The following is a 25,883-nucleotide window of genomic DNA, read 5'->3' as shown; positions in this document are numbered from 1 at the left end:
ACCGTGTACGTGCTAGTAAAATATTTTCCCGAAAACTTTTAATAATTGCCAAAATGATGAGGATAATAGCCCTTAAGAGTTTTTTTAGTATTTGTTAAATTATGCTAAAAATTACGGAATCAAGCTTTTTATAATTATGTCATCCAGTGTTGCTGTCGGATCCTTGGATTCATGGACGGTGGAACAGCTGCCAAGAGCCTACAAAATACTTGTAGACTGTAGTGTAAAGGTGTGATTTCCTTGTATCGGTGGTGTGGAATGGTGATGGGTTATGGTATTTATGAAGTGTCATATCTGCTTAAATTGGTAGAGAGTTACGAAATGTGAGTGTTACTTCAGTTGATGCAAAATAATCGGACATTGTACTAGAAATATTGTATTGCTATTATCCTAGCACTGTCTTGGTGGCAAGATAAACTGGGCTGAGCTAGACCTCCATATTCCACTTGGATTGTAATTTTTTAGCGATGTAGAATAAAAAAAATTCTAGTTGGTCAAGAGGGAAGCAAAGATCAAGAAACTTAAAACATGCCGAAGTTCACATATCTGTGCACATTAGGATTAATCCGTATTTCATTACCAGACCTTTAGAATGTGCGAATTCACATGGGAAACAAATACTGTGCTTTCATATCAGTAACTTGGAAGTTAGCCTACCAGTCTTGGGGTTTGGTAATTTCCCACGAAACACAAAACTGCTTAACTTTTATGCATTTTTTTAATGTTTTAAGTTTCCCACACAACCTTATATTGTCAGTATCCCTCACAACCATATTAACAATTAAAAGGGACTACAGTGGGTAACATAGGAATTGGGTTGAAGAGAACACTAAGAACAAGAAATTGGGAGGACAGGAGTGTTTATATTAAAATATATCAAAATATATTAAACTATATTGGTATTATTTTACTTATGGACATTAATTGCTTTCAACATAAAATATAGGTTTTTCTGTTGTATTATGATGTGATTTGAATGATTTTGAGGTTTATTTCCATCGCAAATGAATACTTATCCTTCCCCGGCAAATGATATACTGTATACATAATAAAATTACGACTTGTCAGAATACTGCACCCCCTCTCCATAGCTAATACGGCAAAACTGTGTTTACTGATTACAGTTTTGCCGTATTAGCTATGGAGAGGGGGGTGCAGTATTCTGACAAGTCGTAATTTTATTAATTTTGTATATATCATTTGCCGGTGAAGGATAAGTATTCATTTGCGATGGAAATAAACATCAAAATCATTCAAATCACATCATAATACAACAGAAAAACCTATATTTTATGTTGAAAGCAATTAATGTCCATAAGTAAAATAATACCACTATAATAAAGCTGGAATAATACAAGACTCTTGTGATTTAAGTAACAATGAAGAGAAGGAAAAAAATCAAAATGTACCCATGATATCCACATTGCTGCTAAGCTTCACTAACCCAACTTAGGACATCAGAGGGAATGGGTATTCACAGAATTGCATCATAATCTAGCCAAACCTAACTTAGATGCCAGGTCCTCTTTAGTGAATAGATACAATTATGTGGGAATAAACTTGGTGAATTATGAATTTTCATGTATTTTCGTATTTCAAGGAAAATTTCGATTTTCCATAGGTAATCATATTTTGAGCATTATGGGACATCCTTGTAACTTGAGAAACTATTTTTTTTTTACTATCTGTTACTCAAGGCTGGAGTGTTTATATTGTGATATGTTTCCTTAACATCCTTGGTACGAAACTGATGCTTCACTCGATGGGTCCATGATAAAATGCCGAAACGTGATTGGTTTTGTTGTAAGTTACAGAAGTTATGTATAATTTAGGAAATTGGTATTCCTTTAAAAATCTGGCCACAGTTTGTGGTTATGGCACATTTGTTTTAGCTGTCTTTCTTGCTTTGTGGATTGTTTTGACTATAGCTAAATTTCAAGCCTAATTTCATCCTCGTCCAGATGCTCTTTTCCTTTTGGTATGTGTTTTGCCTAATTTCTCTGTGTCCAAAGTGCAATTTTCCTTCAAATTTTAAGTATACCTTATTTTAACCAGACCACTGAGCTGATTAACAGCTCTCTTAGGGCTGGCCCGAAGGATTAGACTTATTTTACATGGCTAAGAACCATTGGTTACCTAGAAATGGGACCTACAGTTTATTGTGGAGTCCGAACCACATTATACAAAGAAATTAATTTCTATCACCAGAAATAAATTCCTCTAATTCTTCACTGGCTGGCCGGAGACTTGAACTTGGGCCTAGCAGAGTGCTAGCTGACAACTCTACCGACTCGTCCAACAAGGAACTATTTTCCTTCAATTATAGAAAACAGTGGTACTCATGGTATTGTAGTACCGAAGTGAAACTTGTTGAGACATAGAAAAGGCGTTTATGTAATTTCCAATTTAGTTATTCCAGGATACTTTTTGGAAGTTTCTCCCTTCTACCATGTTAGTTGATTTTGTTTGTGAACCACTGGTTAGCCCTCCACAGTGTGACACCCAGCGGTCTTGAACATCTAGGTCAGATTCTGACTTGTCTGACAACATCAATCCTGCTGATAGTTCTGACTCTGATTAAGTTCATGGAATGTTTCAATCTAATATTAATCATGCAATAGGTAGGGACCTGGTGCCCTAGGCTGTGTTAGGTGTGGTTGGGTAGGTAGCACCCTTGTTATCCTAGGTTAGGTTACATAGGGCGATTCCAGGGTTACCCTTCCCCTTACTAGGTAAGGATGCAGCTCCCTAGATTAGGTTTGGTAGTGTGTCTGGGCTAGTTGAGGACTCAGGCCTCCTAGGTTAGATTAGGTGAAGGGGTCCAAGCCTTCCCCCCATTCCTGATGAGGTAAGGGTGCAATTTCCGAAGTTAGGTTAGGTAGGTTAAATCAATCCCTGTATTTTACTAGTTTTGCCTTTTTCCCCACCCACAAACAACTTTTTCTCACTGTGGTCCCCTGAATTTTAGGATATAAGGGTGGGTCCACTACCTCTGCAAGTATTTGGTAACAAACGTTTAAAGCATACATTAAAATAAAATCCAATAATGGTTTAAAGGAAAATTTCAATAATACAGCTTAACTTGAATTGGGGGACCAGTTCTTAACAAGTACTTTAAATTGTACAGTGCTGCTGCATTGTCTTAGGGTAGGATTATCTTTTGACAGTGCCAAATGTTCTGTTATCTCATTGTGCATCTTTTGAGAGTAGAAAATGTTCTGTTATCTCATTGTGCATAAACATAACGATTATGACTCACTATAGCAGGCAACAAAATAACCTTAAATTGTTGCAGCGGCCTTTCTGTTCTAATAAAAATAATTAATCACTTGGAAGTAGCCAAAGTTTAAAGCACTCTTCCATCTTACCCATGACAGCAGCAAACATATTCCAAAGCAGAATGATGTGGCAGGTGATCTTAACCTTATTTTATGATAGACTAAAAGTGGTAGTACATGGTTTTGAAAGTATCATCACATCTGAATGGTGACTCGATTAGCAGTTCACATGATTATCTTTCTTGTGAAATGGAGGGTCTTGTATTCTTAAACCTCTATAGGGGCGATAGTGCTGTCAGTGCACCTCACATGGTTCACCATAGGCATTACTAAAGATATTTTTGCAGCCTCCCTTTGGCCTCTAGGTACACCTGCTCTTTAGCCTTTTATTTGCCTCCATTCCACATCCTTTCTTTAGTCTTGATGTCCAACCCCTTGAACTTCCTCTTTTTCATTGTCTAAACTCTAAAGCACTGAATGACTATAAGGTGCTTATCTTTATGCTGAATTGTTATAAATCAGTCAATTTGAATTCTCAAGACTAAATGGAAGAAAATGGCGGTCCTGATAATCACAGGGAAATTTGCTGAATAAATAGCAATTTTTGGGGTTTAAGCCATTCATTGTAGAGAAAGGTATAAAAGGAAAGTTTTGTAGACGATATTAAACTAGGTGCCATCTTCACTCAGGAACCTTGAGTAACAAATTACAGACATTGCTTCATTAACCTTAGCCAAAAAGTGTTACAAGGGAATGTTCAGGGTTGCATCCTAATCTGACCTACGAGTCCTAGCTGGCTGGAGACCTGGATCCCCCTTGGCATTACTGAAGTTAACATGTTCCTTTCTTCAAATCTGGCAGGTTGAAGGTTGTGATTTGTCAGGAGGAGGAGGAGGAGGATGTACTGTCCTTCAGTGAGACTGTTTGCATGTGGGTATGCACTGTCCAGAAGAAATTATTGCTTCCAGTCATCCTCCTTGTGCTTTTTCCCAGAAAGTTCTTTTTAAACGACATGTTGATAACATCCGGCCCCCTCCTAAAATTTTTTTTGAAAGTCAAGTAGATAGCAAGTTTTGATGTGTAAAACTGGTAAATGAATGAAATGTTTGTGGCATGGTCAAGCCATTTTCTCTGTATCTAGAAGTAATCCCAAAATAAGCTGGGAATCCTCATTGAAATTTAATATTGAGGTGGTAGGCAGGTGACTGGCATCAATCTATCACTTTTTTTTAGTCATCAACCTGTCCCTTTTTTAGACCATTGTGGAGTCCAGACCTCTGTCTTTTGTGCAATGACAGTTCTAGACTGGGTTGTGAAGCTTGACATTTTTTTTTTTATCTTTGTATTTGGTGGTAGAGCTGTAAATCTGTTTCCTTGTTAGCCAGTCTCCAAGGAGGTTGTTCCTGTGCTTCTGGCCTCGTGGCTTCGGGGCTACACACTTTCAAGTTCACTATTCATCGAGATTTAGAGAGTTGGCAGATTATCTTGATGAAGGGGCTGAATGCACTTGTGCTCCTCTCTTCTTTCCGTCTTGTCCTCTTCGAGGGTGTGAGTGTGCTCCTTCCCTTGTCTCCTCTCTTCCTCCTGTGGATTTGACATCTTTCCTCGATTCTCCCATGAAGTAGCCAGGACTTTCAAGACGTTAAGAATATATACCTATACTGTACTACTATAGCACTGGGATGGTGGTCATGGGCACATACAGTACCTCTCCCTTCTGTCTGGTTATTCATGCTCTGCATCAGCCATTTATTTTGTCATCAGAGATTCTGGTGGTTGCCCTGGAGTCCCTGTTTTAGAAAACCTGGTTTACACCTTTCTCCCTTCCTCCTCTCTAGGTGTTTTTCCCTTTTTGCACTTCTGTCATTTCCATCTGTCATTGTCTATGAAGGTGGTAGCTAGGAAACTTGACTCAGGTTGACCCTCTATATTCCCCAAGTATCATTTTTTGCACTGTAATAGGGGTACCAGTTTTACACCCCTTTAGGAACAAACAGGGAAAAGTGTACTGTATATGGAAAATTTACTGTTTTTCCCATACCTTCAGCTACCTGCCTATACTATGGCACTGTTCTTGCTTATGCTTTGCTTATGATTGTGTGTATGTGGTACCTGTCCCCATATGCTGCTCATGCATTGTCTGTGCTCAAGCACATGCATTACTTTGTGCAAAGTCAGCCTTTTGTCTTGCACAATGCTTGTTGTGCTTAGATGCTGCAGGTGTTTGTGCAGTGTCTGTGCTCATATGCATAGACTAACTGTACCTGTATGCTACATGGGATTGACATAACACTTTCTTTTGCTGGCTGGCTCCATCTCTGTGCATGTACATGCTCTACTTGTGCTTATGTGGAGCACATATTCGTGCATATTTGATGCCTCACTACCACAGAGTACAGAGACTGGTATTACAACTTAACTGCTTCCGGAAAAATGGTTGAGGTCATTTGTGGTCCTCGCCAACATCTTGGCTCATGGTTCTATGCTCCAACATTTTTGTTCGTGGTTCTATGCACAGTACTACTAGGGTTAAGCGAGGGTGTCCACAATCATGAGAGCAGTCCAGGGTAGGCTGTGTATCAGCTTCCTCTCTTCCCGGGAGGATCCTTTTCATTACGTAGGGATGAGTTGGAATCTGATGGTCCCACATCTTCAGAACTATGCAAGCAAGTTGGATGACCTACCATCAAGTCTCAGTGTTTGTTTGCATTCTCATGATGTTCTGTCTTAGAATTTACCCGCTTTCTGAGTACCAGTCAGTGTCTGATGTGCTGCCAGTACACCAGCAGAGCTCAGGTCACCTTTGGATGTGCTTGCATGTTGTGAATGTTCCTTCATAAATGTTTGTGTTCCACCAATATTAAGACTAGAGGAATTGTGGTCGAAGGACTTAAATGGATGTACTCTTAATAGACAAGTATTTCATTTAGTGATGATTGCACACCAATCTTGGCTGGTACTTCTGCTGTTGATCTTGGCATGATGTGTTCACTACAGCCCTAGACCAGTACTGTAGCAAATTCAGGACTGACCAACTACTGTACTTGCTTTGCACCAATGGCCATTGAAGGATTTTCATTGTGGTTGGGAGTTCATGGATGGTATTTTTTGATTGGCAACTCCCTCATGATATCTTCCTTCCACTCACACTCAGCAGGGACTGTGCATATGGTAGTAATCCTTTCTAGGTATAGTGACTAAGATCTAGGCACACTGCTTGACAATACTGTACCTGTTATGTTACACATCTTTACTCATTGTCATGGGTGCCTGGTACTAGTCACTTTTGGTAGACTTCTACCAAACAGATGGTTCCCTCCCCCCGCGCTCTCTCTCTCTCTCTCTCTCTCTCTCTCTCTCTCTCTCTCTCTCTCTCTCTCTCTCTCTCTCTCTCTCTCTCTCTCCATGATGTGTCAGATTAGGTGGTTTCCCACACAAGGTTCTCCTCCCTGCAGACTTTCTATGAGCTCTAGCAGCCTTCAAGTCAGGTCAGTCATAGAATCCTACCTATTTTGGAGAGCAATAGTTTTGGTTGCCTACCACTGTGCTCAGTTTTTTGGAACACAATTGGTTTGCTTAAGGCTCACCCGATTCTTCATCTTGCATAATGAGCATCAACTATGAAAGTGAAGGAGGGTCAAGGGTCATCTGAAGAGGAGACAACTGAAGATACAGTAGGATGGAGTCCTTATCCAAACTTGTTACTTCCTTTATTCATTTCAGTACTGATGCTACTTTTTCATTAGGCTTCACTCCGCCTTTTGACGAGGAATCTTTACCAATGAATAATTGTCTTAAGTCATCTCTACTGATTTGCTTCATTGTTTTGGGATGGATCCTCACCTGGTGTCAGCCCAAAGAAGAATTCTTGGTGTGGAGCATAGGAAGGTGCATGGTTTGCTCTCCTCTTTGACTCACACTTCAAAGGTATCTCCAGGTCTTCATGAAGCAGTTGGAAAGGTTGAGTACTACCATACTTCTTGCTGTCTCTGATGAGCATTCAGTTCCCTCACAACACAGGGAAATGAGCATTCACTCTTTCCCTTCCTTCTTACGATAGCCTTGCTCCTTTCTGGGAAGATAGGCTTTCATGAGGCAGTTTTGGGTAACGTCATCTTTTTGGTAAAGGGAGCTTTGGTTTTTCCTTCCTCTGCAGGGAAAGACAGAACATTTATTGTGGTCTAGAATAACATGGGCTCTCTGATAGCTTCATCCTTCAGTCTTGCTTTCTTGGTTTGGAGTGGATGACAGTTCACATGACTCTTCTGTTGCCTGCAGGATTCTTCCATTTAGACATCAAAATGAGGGATACCTCTAATATTCAGATTTCATATAAATATCTTTAATCTTTTTGCCTTCTTGTAGCTTTAATCTGTGAATTGATTATTAAGTCATTTTTTCATTCATCCTCACAACTAGTAGGCCTCATTCCATGTTTATAGTTTGGAGGGGTTTTCAGCCACCTCTGCTGAGATGAAAAGCTAAGGATCAGAGTATCACTTAAAACTTCTCTGGGCATACTCTTCATGTAGCCATTAGTCTTCTCAGTATTGCAAGGGTTTAGTGGGGTGCTATTGTACCTTAATTCAGTCCAGTTCTTTGTTAAGGGAGTTCCATGAATGTTCCCCCGTCCAGCTTCACTGGTTTCAGGAAGCAATGTCAGTTTTGGTTTTTGTGTGGCCCTACTTTTCTGTTCCTGGGAATTGGCCAAGTGGACATCAGGCTCATAAAACTCAGCTCTTGATCCTGATTCTGGTAATTTATTGAGCCTGATTCTGGTTATTTATTCTGTGATTAAGGACAGCAATGAAAGTCCCCCATTACCACCCATACTTATAGACAACTTATTTTGTATCCTGTGACTGGGATTCATTAACTTAGTTTGATTTTTTACTTCTCTCTCCCCACCGTTCTCCACCTAAGGCTCATTCTGGGACAGGTCTTTACCTGGTGTTGCCCCTCAGGAAAAGATTTTTCCAATATAGAGTCTTAGGTGTATGAGCTGTACTTCATTTAAGAATTGTTACTATCCAGGGAATATATTTTGGGAGTCCTTAGGAGAGGAGCACGTAGGTACAGAACTGTTCTTGCTTCTGTTCATCATTGGCAGCATGTTCTTGGGTCTTACTACCCATGTGGAGGTTGCATTTCGTGCACTAGCAGATATTTTTTGCCTACAGTGTTCTTTTGCCTGCAGAATAAAAGTTTTAAAACTAACCCTCAAACAATGCCAGTGCCAGCCATGCTTATATCAATAGAAAATAGAAAGCATATACTTGCTCACACTCTTGAAAGCACTAAGGCTTCAACTTGTACCTAGAAGCATTTCTGCCCAAAAGCACTGTTACTTAGTCTTTTAATGCCTTCAGTACAGACACTGTCTTGGACTCTTGATAAATGTGTGTACACGCTGGCATGTACCTCCAGTACAGGCTTGGTTAATTGGCATGAAGTAATGCTCAGGCAAATATTTTTCATCCACAATAATTATCTGATACAACTTGTCCTTAAAAACTTTGTGTAGTTCATAATCTCTACTTATTGCTTTGCTGTGGTCTTAAAATTATAAACGCTGATGGCTTGTGAAGTGCTAGAACCACCAATGACCTGCTGTAAACTTCTTCATATATGCATTATCAATGGCGCACACTTAAGGGTTTCAAAGACTGTCTTCGCCTGGATTGTTAGTAGGCTAGGCAGCATACTTTTCTGTATCTTATCATCAATCCATGTAACAAGTAATTTCATCTCAACTGGCCTAGCTCTTTTCTTTAAGAGGATAGTGAGGTTGACAGATTCACAAGATTTCATAGCAAAATAAGTGCCTGTGTGATGGTCCTTGTGAGCATGCTGCTTTCATGCTTGGCAGCAATCTAAAGGTTTCTCTCATGGTAATTGCCACCTTCTCATCAGCAACAATATGTACACAGATGGGCATTTTGTAGACAGGATGGATACTTCAAAACCAAAAAAAAATCAAAATGCCATAGAGTATCAGTTGTGTACACTAGCAACTTTACGGCAGACTGGGAATTGAGGAGCACTGCTGCTGCCTTGATGTTCAGGATTCACAAGAGAATATTGTACCACTAATGCTTACCCAGGAAAAATCAAAGTTCAAAATTTGGAGTATGGTTTCTCCAGAATGTGTATTATTGCTAACACCACCATAAAGTCGAAATATCATAAAACAGACCTTAATAACCTGGGAAGCACTTGTACTTGCAGGACAGATGTGCTTGTTGAAGTTAACTTGTGACATGTTTAAAGACTGGTCACAGTTAAGTGACTGCTATACATTCATTGTAATACAATTAAGGTGGTACAAACACCTGATACCTTCATATGAGATAGGTTTTCATCATCAAGAATCCCAAAAAATCCTTCCAAATGATCTTCAGCTTTCCTTTTCAGTCAAAAATAGAGGTGGATTAGCTTTGACAAGCTAAAAATCTTGGATAAAATCTATTTATGTAAAGTTCATGAAGTAGAGCCTATTTCACCCCCAAGAGAATTGACCTGATGATTAGGATAACTTGGCCAGGTGAGGATGAAGCAGCTAAGAATTCTGTTGCTTAAATAAAGTTGCAAGCTACTACACCCTCTTGCTATTCTTGTAGTAAAGCCTCTTGTAACCCGAGTTGCCCTTAAGAGACTACCAAGGGTGTTAGCATTAGTGATTCTTGAACTACAAGAAAAGTGGCTAAGGTACTTAAATAGGTTTCTCCAAGGCACTAGGTAGTTGTTGAAGAGAGAGACAGGTCTTGCTCAGCCATGAGTTTTGGCAGATTCCCTACCCTGAAGTGAGACTGAGGTGTGAAAGGTACTTGGTGACTGCTTGTCCCAGACTGAGTTGCACTTGTGACTTTTCATACCGAGCAGAAATTTTACTTTTCAGATACAGTAATTGATTTTTATAAGTTTGGCCTGATGACCTAGTACTGGAACAGTTTTGTCATTCAGTGATGTGTTCTTAAACATTCACAAAATAAGACGCCCACACTAGCTCTGATGGATAGTGATGTCAGTTGTACAGGTCGACCATCATTAACCCAGCAATCACTAATCTGGTTCATCACTAATCTGGCTCTAATTTCAGCTAGTGCAATTTCAAATTTCCCAGGTCACCACACCAACCTGCTGCTACTATTAGTTGGCACTACTTGTATGCACACAATTGCGTTCAGTGGCTTAAAGTAAAAATTAGAAAAACTCATAAGCATAACAACGTGAACCAAAACAAGCTGGTGCAAGTTCTCCTGATGCCAGAGAATGTGTGTGTTCGGATGTACCTTATGCATGCATTTGTGGTTATCTTTTGGGTTTTAAAAATAAAAAATGAGAAAATACAGTAAAAATGTAACCGAGAATAGCGTAAAATATAAATTATAAAAACCATAAAACGAACCAAAACAAGCTGTAGGAAGTTCTCTGATGCCAGCGAAAGAGTTTGTGTGTTTTTCCATACCCTAAAACATGATTGCATTAATCTTCTTAATTGTAGAAATAAAAAAATGAGAAAATGCAGTAAAAAATAAAAATGAGAATAGTGTAAAATAAAAAAAAAAATCATGAGTAACACTAATGAAAACAAGCTGTAGGAAGTTCTTCGATTCCAGCAACTAAGTTTGTACATTTGTATGTACCCTAAACACACAATTGCGTTGTAAATCTAAAAAAATCGGAAAATACAGTAAAAATAGGTATGAGGATAGCATAAAATATAAATGTAAAAAATCATAAGCGTAACAATACAAACCCAAACAAGCTTGTGTGTTGATACGCACCCTACACACACGATTGCATTTATCTTTTGGGTTGTAGAAATAAAAAATGAGAAACGGTAAAAACATGAGAATAGCATAAAATATAAATAAAAAAATCATAAGCATAACACAAACCAAAACAAGCTGGTGCAAGGTCTCCAGCACCAGTGAATGAGTTTGTGTATTCGTACATACCCTATGCACATGATTGTAGTTATCTTTTGGGTTGTAAAAATAAAAATCAAATTTAAAAAATGACAAATATAGCAACACAACAAAAAAAAAGCTGTAGGAAGTTCTCCAATGCCAGCGAATGAGTTTGAGTTTGTACATACCCTACACACATGATTGCAGTTATCTTTAGGGTTGTTAAAAAATTAGAAAAAACAGTAAAAATATGAGAATGGCATAAAATATATATGCAAAATTCCAAGATGAAGATGGGAATCCTGGCAGTCTTCACCTAAGGCATAATAATGTATTTAGTTCCAAATTTCAGCTCTTCACTTTGGAAGCAGCAGTGATGAGTTTTCTCGTGTAAGTCAGCAGAATTATCTGTACAGTACTATTTATTTTGCTTGTGCTTCAGTAAAATTTCCTTGATTTTCACTTAGTCTTTCTTTTTTCCATATTAACCAACTTGTACTGGCTACAGGGTGTGTTAAAGGTGGGATGAGATGGTTAACAGTTGGGTCAAGTATATTCTAACCTAATCAGCCTGTAATCCAGCAAAATCGGTATTTCATTGCTCTGCAGGTCCCAGTGATGCCTGATTAGTGATGGTTGACTTGTACTTCCTCAAGGTGGTAAGAAGCATACACCTGTTCAATGATAGCAGATTCTTATTTTTGAACATGGGTTTGTGTTTTATTGCAGAGGTTGATGGTGGCCAAAGAGTTGCAGGGGTGGTGCTTGGTAATTTAAAAGGTTTATAGAATCTGTCAGCTCTAAGGCCTCAAGTGGATAAAGAGGCCCACTGTCAGCCTCAGTCCCTTGTACAGTCAACCCCTGCCTATTTGCAGTTCCAGATTTGTGGACTCGCCTATTCGTGGATTTCTCTATGGAACATATGTACACATTATTCACAGAAAATTCACCCATTTGCAGTATTTTTCATAAAGAAATATTCACAAATTACTGTACTGTATTTTTATATTTTCATGACTAAATGCACTTTTTTGTGATAAAACTGTTAAAATATTCAGGTATAAGCATTTTTAGATGGTGTTTTGTGTCTTGAACTATGAAAATAGGCAGATATAAGCATTTTTAGAGGGGTTTTAAGTGGTCGCGGATTTTAGCTATTCGCGGGGTTAGTGATATGCATTCCATGCGAATACCAAGGGTCAACTCAACTGCTTCTCATAGTTGACACCCTTTCAGATGGAGACAATGACCTCTTTGTGTTAGTTTGGTAGGATGACTTTCCAGCTTTTGTAGATCACAAGGACTCTTTTTTCAGATTATTGTGTGTCCATTTCCTTGGGTAGCCTATTTCTTGTGCAAAATCTACCGGGCCAGGAATGTCTCCAACTAGTATCAGCCTCTCAGATGTTTACTAGTAGAGTACTTTCCCCAGTTGCTGTTTGGGCTTACAGGTTGTTGAAGTACTCGGTTTATTGCCTAGTGAAGAACTTGTACTTTCAAGGATTCCACTGACACTTGAAAATACACCTCAGTAATTGCTGATATACTTGGGTTTGATTGTTAAGATGGAAAAATCAGATTGGGTTCCATGAAAGAAGGAAGACGGTCCCCAACCTGCAGTTCCTGTCAAAGTGTAACTTTAAAGAACTTGATAACTGACTACAGTACCCATTTTTTATCCAAAAAAGGCTTTTATTCTAGAGTTTTAACTTTGATGCAATTTAAATTGATTTGGTTCTTTAATTAAGACTATTGTATATTTTTAATTTGCTCTACCATAGTTTAGCATGAATTTATTAAATTTACAACATTAGATTACAAGTGCTAAATGGCCTTAGTTGCCCTAACGTTCAGCATGTTTGCCTAAAATCTGTAAATCTATGAAAGAAAGATGGATTTCGATGCAACATCTATGGTGTGCCCACCTCTAAACAGGAGTTAAGAGAATCCTGGCTCTGTTGCAGGAGTCTGTACAGTCTAAGCTGCTCCTGCAGTTATGGACCAAGGTCCTAGCATTGTATTTGTAGAAAAGCTAGTTCTCAGGGCAGCTGCGGGTTACATGAGGATCTACCACTTCCCAATTATCACAGTGTACATTGACTGTAAGTGGTGGCAAGACCTTCAAAACCTCCCAGAGTTGTGCCTTTACTTCTTCCAGCCTTGGACTTTTTATAATGTCACCTCATGAGAGGGATTGAGCGCTCATTTCTCAGACCAAACAGTATACGGTTGTTAGTAAAGATAAGAGAAGTGCTTCTTATCAGTCTACTGGAGCTGAAGGCTATTATTGTTTAGCAGGACAATGAGAGTCATGGTGGACAGTTTTGTAACTATATTTTACTTGATAACATGAGAACTAAATCATAAGTGATGTGCCACCTGGCAATGCAGATCTCTGTGGGCAAAGGAGTGGGGCAATACCTCAATCCTATGGTAAATTCCAGAGTAAACAAGAGGCCAGCTCTTAGTAGTAGACCTGTTCACTTTCAGTCTGAACAAGAAGTTGCCAAATTATTACCCTGCCTTTCCAGACTAGGCAAACGGGGGAAAAGATGCATAATGGCCCCTGGGATGACCTGGGGCATTATGTGTTTCTGCCATTTTCACTAACAGAGTGAGTGATGGAGACACTAACAACCTCATATAAATAAGGCATAAGTTTGATAATGGTGGCTTGTCTTTGGTCCCAGCAGGAGAGGTACAGTACCTGGAACTAATAGCACTCCTGATTGGCATTCCTCAGACTACTCCACTGTGGGACAAGTTGTGGAGTCAACCACACTTCAGGTGATTACACCAGAAACTTGGGTAAGCTGAGCCTTCATGCTTGGAGGGTATATGTCAAGGTCTCATATTTTTTCTAAGCAGCTGATTTCACCGCCAACTCCAGTGGACTCTACACCACAGTTTTACCAGGTTAAATAGGGATTTTTTTGTAACTGGAGTTGGCAAGAGCAAATTTATCCTATGAGACCCACTGTTCAACAGATAACAGTTGAGGGTCATTGGGCAGCTTTGACGCTGGCTTTTAAGAGCAAGTAAAGGTTTATGTGCCAGAACTTCAAATGGGAAGTGCCTCATAAAACTCTGAGGCTGCCTCCTGTGATGTACTCTTGGTCCTGAAGTAGTTATCAAACCCATTATCTTATTTGAACCCCTTTTGACTAAATCCCTCAGGTACCTAACAAAGATCCATGCTATCATTAGTTATCTCACATTCTAGTGACTTGAAGATCATAGGTTCCTCTTATATCCCAAGGTTTACTGTCAAGATTGACACAACTTTCTCCCAGTGCCAGGTTGCTCCCTAATTTATCCCCCCCGCCTCTTGCCTGTAGTAGGGATAGAAGCAGATCTTGGTCATTGCCTGTTCAAGGATTTAAGAACATGTGTTAGGAGGACTAAACCACCTAGAAAACAAGGTGTTGCTGTTGCTTTGATTTTTCAGGATAGTGAAATGGAAGTCAGTAGGAATAAATTTTCATTCTGGTTGAAAAAGGTAATTTGGAGGTGCATGTAAAAACACTGCTGAGGCCCAGAAATCTAAGGTAATGAGATTAAAGCTGCTTTAGTGTCCTTAGCCTTTAAGGGGTACATACAAGTGTAAAATATTAGTACTAAAGTTTTACCATAGAGACCTATCTCGTAACTGTCGCTTTGCTTTTGTGGCCATAGTGCCTATAGACCAGGTGTTAATTATTTATGAAGGAAGCAAAACTCCCTCTGTCTCATTCTCTTCTTCATCACCACTATTTCTTTATGAACTTCCATCTTTCAAGTTACTTGCTGCTACCCCTTATTCAAGGGATAAGGGTTAAAAGGTATTTTTAGCCCGTTTTTTTTTTTTTTTTTATCCCTTCACCTCAGTTTAAGAATTAAACAACTTGTGTAAGGAGGACTAAATCTCAATTTAAGAATTTAACAACTTTCCAGTAAGTGCTGTAGGTGGATTCACCTTTGCTAATCTCCCAGAAAGCAAGGTGTTGCTGTTGCTTTGATTTTCCAGCATAGTGAAATAGAAATCAGTAGGAATAAAATTTCATTCTGGTTGAAAAAGGTTATTTGGAGATGGATGCAAAAATGCTGCTGAGGCCCTTAAATCTGAGGTACAGTAAATGAGATTAAAGCTGCTTTCATGTCCAGAAGAATTGTGCATTAAAATATATGGTCTGGTGTTTCCTCCTCTTCCTCCTGTAATTCACAGCTCATATCTTAATTTTTCATTTTATAGTTGCATTTTGGTCCCAGCATATCTACTTTGGCCTTAATTGTTATTACTGCTTCCCTTGTACCTAACGCATCTATTCCCTCCCATCAGTGAACCTCAATTTAACCATCTCTTTTACCTTACGTGTTCGTTTCAGTTTCCTCAGCAGTCCTATCTTGTTTCCTTTATAAGCTTTTGTTATGTCTACCACTTTTTTTCAGTTTTGAACTTTCCACATCTCTCTCACTTCTCTCCCAGCATAAGTTATCCTTATTTTTTCTTGTCTTTCACTAGCCTTTTTCTCTCTGATGTTATGAAGGTGTAGAACATTATTGTATTTTTATTCTATTTTACTCAGCTAATAAATGTTATAGATACTAGCCGCCCAATGTGGCATAATTGATAATGAGAGTTATTTCATTATTCTGTGCTACAGTATATCCCCTTCGGTTACTTTGTTTTACTTTCTTCAATGCTTCAGATTTCTACATTGGTAAAGATAGTAGGAATGACCACTCTTTCATGTATTTTAATTTTTCGTTTGCCAATATCCCACTTTCTTATTTCCATATACATGTACTGTATACATTATTTCATGTCATGAATTCCATTTTTCCCCATTTCATACTTTACGGGCACTTATCTGGGTACAATTCACCAAGGCATGTATGTCACCAATTCGTATTCCAGAAGGGGGATTGGGAGGACACAGCTAAATTTGGGCTTGTAGTTTTCAATTGTAGGGAGGACACAGCTAAATTAACATTTTGTTCAATTTCTTATAACTAGTAATTTTGACTGGGGATGCAAGGCTGGCCAGGGGGAGTGTTGTTCATTCTGTGGGGTCTTTCTTTAGACTGCTGTTCAGACAGACAGGCTAAAATAGGCAGATGAGTTTGCATTTAGTTATTATAGTATTTGCTTGAGTTTTTTTTTTTTTAGTTATGTGGTAAGTTACCAAGTACAGTAACTACTAGAGCATTCTAGTGTTAAACTAAAAAAAATTAAAATGCTTTAGATGGGCCAGAAAGGGGGGGAGGACTTTTAAAATGCACTAAAAAGTAAAAAAATAATTTTTTTGAGACACCAGGATTTCCTTACAATTAATCATGTCTATAGAAAAATAAAGGGTAGGGGAGGACACAGCTAAAAACATGGAAGGAAATGCTACAGGAAATAAAAATAATATATTTCTTTTCTTGTAGCATTTCCTTCCAGAAGGGGAGGGGAGGGACACACATTTCTTGATGGTATTAAGATGGGCGAGAGGAAGAGGAAGGGTTATGTTAGGGGGGGGAGGACACAGCAGTGAAGATGGGCGAGGAAGAGGGTAGGGGAGGACACAGCTAACTTTTATTTTTTGTCAACATGATTAATTGTAAGAAAATCCAGGTGAGGACCAAAAATAATTTTTGATTTTTTTTAATTTTTAGTGCATTTTAAGGGAAAAAGCATGTTTAAAATATTTTATTTTATACTTTTTAGTTTTGAACAGAAATTGTAGCCGATTTGAGGGAGGGGAGTAGGAAGGTGAGGGGGGAAGGGGAAATGGGATTGTGGAGAAGGGGAGGAAAATGGGAAGAGGGGTGAAGGGAAAAGAGAGGGAGGGACGGGGGAAGGGTAGGGGGAGGACACAGCTAAATTAACACTTGATTGTGTGCTCCAGAAGGGGGAGGGGGAGGACACAGCTAAATTTCTTGATCGTGTGCTATAGATGGGCGAGGAAGAGGGAAGGGTAGGGGGAGGACACAGCTAAATTAACACTTGATCATGTGCTATGGATGGTGAGGGGGATGGAAGAGGGAAGGGGAAGAGGACACAGCTAAATTAATACTTGATCATGTGCATCAGAAGGGGGAAGTGATGGAAGAGGGAAGGGGAGGGGAGGACTCAGCTAAATAAACACTTGATCGTATGCTCTGGAAGGGGAAGGGCACAGCTAAATTGACACTTGATCGTGTGCTTTGGAAAGGGGAGGGGAAGGGGATGGAAGAGGGAAGGAGAGGGGGAGGACATGGCTAAATTAAGACTTGATTGAGTGCTGGGGGAGGGGAGGGGTTATTTAGAGTCAAAGAAGTTGTGAAAAATCCAAAGAGTTTTGTACAAATCCTGAGATACCAGGAGAGGTCACTGTAGGGTCACTAGAGGTCACTGCTGATTGAGTTACAATATTTGACACGGAAAGACTAAAAAATATTGAGTTAGATGATGGTGGTTTTATTAAGCAATTAAGGTTTTCTTTCTGTGTTTTATAAGTATTGTACTGATATTAATGAGCAAATATGTTTGCTATTAACAGCCTTTTTTCTTCCAGAGACTAAGTGTGGCGCTGTTTTGGAAGCTTGAGATAAGTCTGTCCCATGTTCTTGAATGCTGTGTTGAATTTGATGCTTCATTAGCCACTGAGTGTTTCTGTACTGAAAGTAGAAAATCCAAGAAGGTACTTGACAGGTTAGTACTGTCTGTTAGGTATTGATAAATAAAATGAGGTAGTGTATATATTTCTTTTGACATATTAATGATTACCTAAGCGTCCTAAATATCTTATCACTGTTATAAAGTAAGGTTGTCAAATTTCTGTGATAAACTTCCCATTACAGCAATGTAATGACAGTCGTGTTTACTTAACAGAGCAATCCTTGAATTTTTTCGCGTAACTTCAAAATTAGTAGCTATATTTTAACTTACCGTAGATTAATGCTGACAGTTGAAAGCATTGGATGCATGTTGACAAGCTGATTATAAGAAGCTAGTGCAAGTTGAAACACATAAGAATCATCCCAAAATGCTTTACTGCTTATGTGTGACTTCAGTAACTTTTAAATTAAAAACATTTGACAGCATGGACTTTTCATCTGTTGGGTGATTGTGGATCATTATTCAAAGCAAATATTATGATGGATCCCTGGATTTTTGCTAATAAAACAGTGATATAAAGTACTGTAGTTCTTTAAAAATTATTGTAGCATAGAACTTCGGAGTATTTTAGCAATGGTGATGTTACTTTATTTATTTAATGATTTCAAAACCAAGAAGATAATTTTACTTACCAACGAATGTATGTATCTTTTCAGGAATGGAATATAGAATTTTGGCCCAAGGCCAAGTGCTGGGACCTATGAGGTCATTCAGCACTGAAACAGGAATTGATAGTAGAAAGGTTTGAAAGGTGTAACAGGAGGAAAACCTCGCAGTTGCACTATGAAACAATTATTAGAAGAGGGTGGAAAGTAAGATGGAAGAACGAGAATAAGAACAGAGGTACAGTAAAAGGAATGAAAGGGGTTGCAGCTAGGAGCTGAAGGGACACTGCAAAGAACCTTAATACTTACAGTGCACCACGTGAGGTGCACTGATGGCACTACCCCTCCTACAGGGTGTATCTTTTCAGTATCTACTTGTTACTTGTAATTTTGTACCAGAAAGTGTAGTATAGTTCCATGATTTATCCATTATGTTGGACCCTTGCAAATACTGTATAATGTTAGGTGAAATCTTCATTGTTATCACAGCCACCTACCCTGGGCTGTAGGGTAGATATTGTAATCTAATTTTTCTTGTCTATTGCCATCTTAACAAGCTAAAAGTCTTCTAACAATTTGTGGTTAAAGATATTGACTTTTTACTCATAAGAATTAACTGAGCTCTAAGGTTTTGTTTTGATTCTGTTCCAATTTTTACATTCTGCCCAGGAGCAAGAGCCAATAAGGCCAGTTTAAACTTAAACAGCAACATATACTGTACTCCAATTTTATGAGACTGCTTAATGCTTAATTACTACAGTATTTCCAATTGGTGTTGTGTTAAAAGATGGTCCATATTCCTTGTGGTTTTAAACCAGTGTGTATTTCTTTTAACATAGTTTATGGTTCTTGAATTTTACCAATAGAGGGTACCTCAGCTTTAACAATGGCCTGCTTTGCAGGTACAACAAATAAAGGTACAGATTTTAATTTTCTTTTAATTGGGTGTAAATATTATATGAAAATCGTTGTTGTAACTAAGTACAGTAATGATCCAGGGAAGTTCATTAGTAGTATGTCTGTTTGGATTTAGCTTCATGTTGGTGATATTACCATAATCATGAATCTGTTTTGTTCTCGATGTGTATTGGATGATTTTAATGTTTGCATGTGTGCACACTTGTTTTAAGTAGTGAGCATCATTAGTCATCAGTTTGCATATTTGAGTCCTTTGACCTGCTTCAGAGTTAATTCTTAACTAGGCCATCACAAGAATCATTCTCAATACTTTTTGTAGCCTAGTAAGACATTTTGCTAGTTTAACTTTTTGTTTTTTGCCCAGTGCAAAGAGTCTCAACAGTTTCAGATTTTCACATCAGTTTGGCCTTCCCTTTGTAAAAAGAATAAATAAAAAACAAACTTGGTAACACAAATTGTTTTTGTTTGGATTTTAGTTGTCAAGCTTAGTTTTCTATTTTCTTAAGGAGTATCATTAGTTGGTTCTTAAAATTAATTCATTTAGATACAGTAGTTTAATCATATCTCCATAATAAGGGGTCCCTTTTGGTGATTTTATTTCTGCCATAATAGTCAGTTGCTCGCTACGATCACTTTGATCAAGGTTGTGTTCTGAAGATGCTCTGTGCTTTCACCTTTTCAAGTGCAGTATATATGCCTGTTTAGTGATGTTACTATTACATTACTAGTAATTGATGAACTTCTTGTTGGTTAACAACTTGAGGGAAAATGTGTTGCTGTAGTTGATTAAGTCCCAGTGCTTTTATCTACCGAGTTTTAGGATGACCAGAGTTCGAAGACTTATGTGGAAATAATATAGCCTGCATGGGCAAAGTTACATTATCAGGTAATTTAAATGAACAGGCTTGTACTGTTTTGTTATTTGGTTGTTTTTATTGTAGTTATGGTTTGCAGCTGCATATGTAGTTCATTCTTGTTATTCAGTTGTGAGGGCTGTGATGAAACTGTCCAGTGTTGGCCTTGATTGTTAAGGCAGGTTGTTGTACTATCTCCTTACAAAGTGTAAATTTGAGACTCCACAAAAATCAGTATTTTCAAGTATTATTTGGTGTTTATATTATATTTAAAAGTTAAAGTAGTGTACTGCTTTCAAAAAATCTTTTCTAATTGTTTTGGGATGGATTGACTGGGACCATAACTTTGTGCCTTTTTGGTAGATTCTTTTGTCACTTAGCATATTGGATGAGGACTTCATTTTCACTCATGCATTTTATTAAAACATTTTTAACCATATGTTCTTTCATTTCAGCTTCTTGGTGGTGAAAGAGCACATACTGCCATCAGTGACTTTCTTCAGGTGAAATTCCAGTGGACAAAACCAAACTCCAGAGGTTCAGTCTTTGTTATGATTCCCCATCGATAAAATTTTCAACTCAAAAAAACTAGCCAGTGTGAAAGGTGACGACTGGTCAGACGAGAAGTGAGTCATAGGAAGTCTGCAAGTGTTCATAGATGTATTATTCTACTGTTGTTTTATATTGAATGGTGTAGGGAACTTATATATATTCAAAGGGTTTCTCTTATTTTTTAATCTGACAAGAGTTGCTATTGAGAAAGTCAGAAGTGTACATGCATTGATGGTCTGTCTTTTTTTTTTATATAGAGTGCCATGCAGTCTGTAAAACCCTCAAGTAGCCACTTGATTAATGTGTGGTGTGCAAACATCAGCCAGAATGGAAGTATGTGTGTTGATCCAAACAACCCAGTAAAGGTTAATTTCAAACAATCTTGAAAGCAACATTTCTCACAGCACTAAAAGTGGTCTCCTGTTCTCAAAATCAGTAAACACGTTTCCAGTTCCTAAAGCTAAAATAGTGGTTAGTGATATTTAAAGTAAGGTGAGGTTGAAAAGCAAGTCTCCATACCCATAAGATTTGTGTGTCCTACATGGCTATGGGATAATAAAAAACCTACAAGTTACAGAATCATTGTTTGATCTGAACTCAGTAGGTTGGTGGTTGTAACTCGGTAGACTGGTGATTACAAGCACCTCATGTCTGGTGGATATTCCTAAGGGGAACTACAATTGAGGTACAGTAGCAATAATAATTCCCTGGGCTGGCCACCTTTAGAAAAATGTGATTCATTATGGACAACAGTATTACTTCAGTGTACAGTAGAACTGTGCAATTAATCCAAAGATGGAAAAAGTCTTGGGCAATGAGTGCAGCTGTGGATTCTTCAAGAAATTGAAAATTAGTAGTTCTTACTCTGGAAATTTACTTGCTTGAACAACAAAGTAGAGAAAATATTTCAGATGTTTATCAAACTTCACCTTCATAGTACTATTTTGGAGCTGGTAAGCTTCCTTTGTGAACCATCAGATTCTTCATAGTTTCTTGCTGGTAGTTACTGTTCCCATCACTCTCCACCCACACATACCAGTTTATGTGTTTCTCCCAGTTGCTGGCTTCCTATCACTCTTGCCACCAGTCTTGCACAAGCTATTCCTCTGTTTTTGCCATGATTCATTAATCCACTCTTACCAGGCTTCCTTACATGTCCATGTGCCCTAGCTGTGCATCTTTATTTGGCTGTACACCTGCAATCAGCACACCTTCATCCATGCGACTGTTGTTGCTCATGTCAGTAGCTTTCTACATTTCTTTGATCCATCCCATGGCCTTGTCTGGCTCTCCTTCTGCCAACAGTCCTACACATTTATTGAAGCTACTGAATTGATGATCTAGTGTTCAGTTTTGAAGCCATGTACTTACAGCATGCCTCGTTCTGATCTGTCTCCTTCCTTGGCAATTGCCAGTCATTCGTGCTTAGTCATTCCTGCAAAATTACACTGCATGCCTGCTTATTATTTTTCTTATAGAAATACACACTTTTGTCCTTAATAGTCTGACCAAAGACCAGTGAAGGTCATGAACTCTGAAATGTTAAAAGGCATTTTTATTGTCCGATTTCTAATCTTTTGTGTAATGAAACAGCAGTCCAAGTTTTCAGTATTATGCTAAACTTGCTTGAATCTGAATTCTACCTAAGTTGGTTTTGTCAGGCCACTTTAGTTTTAGTGCATTTGTTTTTTGTCTTCTGGTTTAAGATTTTCTAATACAGCTTGTCATGGAATGTGTACATGATGTTTCAGATTTGTCTTCTCCCAGTGATAGCCTGATTTTTATTTAAGTCTGCAGTTTTAGTCTGATTACAAATTTTAATATGGCAGAAAGTTTGTCTTGATTACACATTTTAGTATGGCAAAAAGTTTTCTTACGCATTTTAATATGGCAAAAAGTTTGTCTAATTACACATTTTAATACAGCAAAAAGTTTGTCTGATTACACATTTTAATATGGCAAAACTGGCAAAATCTAATCAAACACTTTGAGTAAGTATATTTGATCCAAATTTGATCTTCAGGCAGGTATTCATGAATCTGTACACTCAGTTAAGGAAGAGCGGCCCAGATCATTATGGAGAAACTGCAGTGTTATTTACAACACCGGATGAGAATCAATGTTGTCTGAACATTATAAAAAATGAACTGATCAAATATGAAATCTGATGTAAAGCCAGTGATAAAGAACTTGAATGTCATTTATTATATAAAGTTTGCTATTAGACAAGAAGTGCAATACAGTATTCCAGTCTTTCCAGAATATCCAGATATGGAATGTGAGGATTTTCCATAAGTTTATTTCTTCACCCAGCCTGACTTTCAGTTATCTACAGCCATTTATACATCTGTGAAACTTCTCTTAAAGACTTTTGAGTTGCTGTTTCCTAAACAATGAAGCCAAGTCCATATGCTTAGCTAATACATATCTTTTGATATTTTCTGAGGAAATGTGAGTTAGCCCAAATTCTTTGTGGTTTTCTGACCATGCAGAGTTGGTGGGAACTTAGAAATCAGAAGTTGCATATTCATGTCCAATGTGGGTTAATAATTTCTGTATGGCAATGTAGTGTGAAATTCAGGTGCCCCATCCATACTAGTGTTTGAGCCATTATTTTTATTAATGACAAATTTTTCAATGTTCACCATTGTAGGCATGCAACCACCTTAGAGGAGGTTGAAGAGTGAATTGGCTTTTATTGATTTGCTTTCGTGACAAGTTTGGTTGGCAGTTTGTTAGCTCTGTAATGATTTTTTATTGTTAGAAGCATCACAAGTTTTAGTTTCATTGATTGAAAGAATTATCCTGTCGACTGTGGTAAGTCCATTTAAATGGTGCTTATGATATTTTATTTTTTTTATAGGAAATTCACCCCTTTCATTTCCTTAAACCTTGACAAAATTTCAAAAAAGAAATTTTTGGAGATGCTTACAATCCCATGCCAGTACTTTGTTTTTAGTGCTGTGTTTCTTCTGCCAAAACATCCATACTCATATGGATGGACTCAAAAAAGTCTGAAATTGTACATGAAAGTCATTTTAAGGAATATTAAAAATGTTAAATACTTAATCTTTAATTATTTCAGGTAATAATACAAGAACCTAGTCCTTTCAAGTGAAAATTACAAGGACCCTGTTTTTTAAACTGGAATATCTTAATTTTCACGAATGAACATTTTATTTAATTTAACGTTTAATTATTTCAGGTAATAATACAAGAACCTAGCCCATTCAAAAGAAAATTACAAGAACCTTGTTCATTCAAGTGAAAATTACGATATTCCAGTTTAATGACAAATCTATTCAAGAGGGAGTCACATATGAAATTGGGTAAGTAATACGAAGATTTATTACAAACCTCTTAAGATTTAAGATAAAAATATTTTAAAAGTAATACAGAGATTTATGTACCTCTTAAGATTTAAAGATAAAAATAACTGACAAACTTGCTGCTTTGGTATAAATGAAAAAGATGCATTTACGAAACTTCAACTGGACTCATCAATCATAAACAACCTTAATCTGTGCACCAACTTGCTGAACCCTGTGGGTCGATGCTTTCTTAGTCTTCACACTTCTGGTGGTCTTCACACTTCTGGTGGTGGAGGTAAAGTGTAATTATTAATAGATGCGTTATGAAAAATATTTTTTTTTATTTCTTAAATACGTAACTACTAATTCATTATTTTTAGGAGAGCGGGCATGAAAAGATGAGAGAAGACTGTAAGAGCAGAATAATAGTCCCCAGGAGGATTGGGTTACCCAGATAATTTTTGTAAAGCAAAAGTGGTATGAATGGCAAATCGGAGACTTCTAAAAAGTAATTTGGAGCATGCAGATACAGTACTATAATCTATATGTAACAGGTATTTGTCATTGTATAACATATTCTCGCCTCCCATGTACATAACATACTATATATTGATAAGGCAACTGTATTCTTGCCTCACATGTATATTGATAAGTGGCAACTGATTACATTCAAATCCAATGCCTACTGCCTAGCAGTTAGCCGCTTCCCCTCTCCAAGTTCGGTTGCTCATGTGCATTGTTCTTGTTATATTGCAACTTACCCAATAAAGAACCTACATTTTAGTTGTGCTTGTTTCATGTCCCATCCCAACCAACATAGTGTAGTAAGGTATTAAAGGAAGTTACAAGAAGAAAGGTACAGGTGACTTGCAGGGAACCAGAAGAAAACCAATAATATTTCAAGCTGAGGGGGGTTAAACAGAACATTATTCACAATGGATTCTCCACGTTGCTCATTATGAACATGATGACACCCCACTCACCCAGCGTTCACAAGAACCTGTCTACCTTCTACAGTCCCCAATCACCCAGCGTTCACAAGAACCTGTCTACCTTCTACAGTCCCCACCTGCTCTCCATCCCCAGACAAAATAACCCAATCAAGTGATTTTCTTTCGCTCTTACAATACCTGGAGAAATCACAGATCGAGGATCACACCAGGATCATACAAGAGGAGGAAAGGAGGAGACAAAAAGAACAGAGACAAAGAAACCACAAAGAATTAAGAGACCAACAAGAGAGAGGAGGACGAAATTCTTAGGCAACAGGGAGCAGACCACTGCAGTGCCTTTCTGCAAATGCTAGGCCCCCCCCCCCCTTTGTAATGCAAGCAGCCACAGTCCTGAAGTCCCAGTGCTCCCCCTCCAACACCTGCAGCTCCTACCTCACCACCAGAGGGTGCAGCAACCACATCAATACCCGCTCCCAGAAAGCAATTGCCTAGAACCCACCCCAACTTCACCTAGATGCAACTTTTAAATTTTTTCAGGAATGGTGACGTCAATGGGACAATTATTCAATCATGGTGGATCTGCCTTAGTTATCCAGAGAGAAACAACAATTAATCCAATGAGGATGTGTCTTGCCTTGGAGAGACAAAGGATGCTTGAGAACACCCTAGACATACCTCCAGACACCGGATTAAGTGTCAACAAAGTTGTGGATGCCCTTCAAGAACACATCAAGAGCCTTCGCAACGAGAATCTACATCGTAGGGACTGCTCACCTGCAAACATTTAGTCTTTTTCAGACTTTTACATAAGGCTTAATCAAGAACACTGCAGAGGAAGTAGATGTCTGTCTCAGTAGGGCTTCAGTTTGTGAGC

General features: G+C 38.2%; 2 long non-coding RNA genes across 5 annotated transcripts in view; one reads left to right on the top strand and one right to left on the bottom strand.

The window, feature by feature from the left end:
• The first annotated feature begins 217 nt into the window (after window positions 1–217).
• Window positions 218–25,019, top strand: LOC136845732 (uncharacterized). Of its 2 annotated transcripts, none has more exons than XR_010855229.1 (6): window positions 218–323; window positions 17,713–17,849; window positions 18,473–20,225; window positions 20,649–20,819; window positions 23,831–24,074; window positions 24,437–25,019. It is a non-coding gene; the product is annotated as an uncharacterized lncRNA (long non-coding RNA). The 2 variants fall into 2 exon arrangements; XR_010855230.1 differs by having other exon boundaries at window positions 18,473–18,659; window positions 24,437–25,015.
• Window positions 23,803–25,883, bottom strand: part of LOC136845731 (uncharacterized) — a 31,323-nt gene continuing 29,242 nt past the window's right edge. The window contains exons 3-4 of one of the 3 annotated variants that reach the window (XR_010855228.1): window positions 24,156–24,339; window positions 23,803–24,102 (exon numbers count right to left, since the gene is read on the bottom strand). This is a non-coding gene — a long non-coding RNA (uncharacterized lncRNA). Of the gene's footprint in view, window positions 24,340–25,883 lie in introns of all 3 variants that reach the window. The other 2 variants (XR_010855227.1, XR_010855226.1) reach the window with 2 other exon arrangements.

The sequence above is a fragment of the Macrobrachium rosenbergii genome, chromosome 14 (genome assembly GCF_040412425.1).
Source record: "Macrobrachium rosenbergii isolate ZJJX-2024 chromosome 14, ASM4041242v1, whole genome shotgun sequence".
NCBI lineage: Eukaryota > Metazoa > Arthropoda > Malacostraca > Decapoda > Palaemonidae > Macrobrachium > Macrobrachium rosenbergii.
This window is presented reverse-complemented; position numbering and strand designations above follow the sequence as displayed.